At 50.7% G+C, this 1,724-nt stretch overlaps 1 pseudogene; it reads right to left on the minus strand.

The window, feature by feature from the left end:
* Positions 1-97: 97 nt before the first annotated feature.
* The window catches only part of LOC119587388, a 2,342-nt pseudogene continuing 715 nt past the window's right edge, over positions 98-1,724 (minus strand).

A 1,724-nucleotide genomic window follows, 5' to 3' on the forward strand; every position in this document is an offset into this window, starting at 1 on the left:
CCTCTCTCACAGCAGCGAGGAGGTAGTGCGCCGGCCTGCAGCGGCCATACAGATGAGGGGTAATGTGTTTGAGGACGCTATCGCTTCTCCCAGTTGGTCACTTGCCCCGCCATTCCCCCCGCCACTCGACTGCCATCCCGTCCTCTCTCGCGCCGCCGACCACTAGCCTGATGCCCTGGCACACTTCCCCCCACGCCCCTGGAATCACTTCGCTGACGGACCACGAGAGTTTGTACGGCGTCCCGGACAGCGGTGCTGCTGCTCCTCCTTCCGCGTTGCCAGCATTCTCGTGGGGCGGTTTGTCTAGCACGATACATCTGATCTGAGAAGCCTCGCTCCGGTTGGTGGGGCAATAGGGACTCACAATAATGCCAAGGAATGGGGCATCTTGGCGGGCGAACCACTGCTGCATCTGAGACTGGGTTTCTACGTCCTGCACCGAGGGGTTGGGCGGGAAAGTCGGGTGGGAGTGATACCAGCCTACAACCTGCACTCCACCTTCATGTATGGCGGTGCAGGCCGCACTCTGCGACACAGGACACATGTCACATTCCACACCTGAGCTCACAGCCTTCGTGGGGACTGCAACTGTCACATGCAACATATGGGCGGCCGGATCATAATATCCACCTAACAAACCCATTACTTCTGCTAAGGAAGTGTGAGCATGAATATCAAGAGTAATAAGCGCATGTGCATGCATGACAACAGAGAATGGAGCTGGTGTATCTGGGTCGTGTTCCAAACAGCGGACGAGCTTAAACTGCTCAAGCCGGCCTCCACTCCTCCCAGCTCCCAGACTGGCCCTATTCCGAGGAGCCTCAGGGATATGACAGGCGTCGACAATTGCCCCAGATTCGTCATGGCTGATGGTAAGGCCTCCTCCTTCACTCATGGAAACGTCCACTTCTTTTCTGCTTCTGGCGCGTCACTTCCGATCTGTCTACTTTGTCACCGGTTTGCTCGGAATGGCTACCTTTTCTTTCTGTTTCACTCCAACAATTAAAGGAGTGCCATAATTACTCTCTGGACACCCAAAATTTATTGCTCCGATTTTCTCAAGGTACTCGTGCACTTTCCCAATGGAATTTACATCACCACAGTTCTTCAGACCCGCACGAACTGCTGTTTTTCTAACATATTTTGGTTTCACTTGCTTCCAAAAACCCAGCAAGTAGTTCCGAATCTTCAAATACCTCTCGGGCGTCTTGACACCTCTGCTGTCAAAGTACTCAAAATGCACTTTCTTTTCTTCTTCAGTAATGGTGTTCATATCCATTTCATATTCTTGAGCTGGAGGTGAAAAGTTGAACACCAACTGTTTCCTACTTTCTGTACCATAGCCTTCTTTCACCGGTTGTAAACTCTTACATTCCACAGTTTCCGCTACTTCCTCACTGTAATTTCTTTAGTATTTTCTTGCTGGGTCACTGAGGTACTTGGAGACTTATCAACAATCATCAGCTGCTCATCATCACTCACTCAATATCAAACATCACTTTCTTCCATGTCATCTTTCACTATATGAACAACCTGACCCTCCACGAATGGTGCAGGACTTTTCTTCGGGAGACTCTCACTCTCCTTTGTTGGCGACTTTACTTGCCTACTAACAACCTCCTGATTCACCCCGTTTAGTCCATAGTGAGCTGAGTTTTTTACTTTTCTTCTTCGGTCTCTGAGGCGACTTCATCTTGAACGGCAGCTGAGAGACGGGAGAGCTG

This window comes from Penaeus monodon, chromosome 22, assembly GCF_015228065.2.
Source record: "Penaeus monodon isolate SGIC_2016 chromosome 22, NSTDA_Pmon_1, whole genome shotgun sequence".
NCBI lineage: Eukaryota > Metazoa > Arthropoda > Malacostraca > Decapoda > Penaeidae > Penaeus > Penaeus monodon.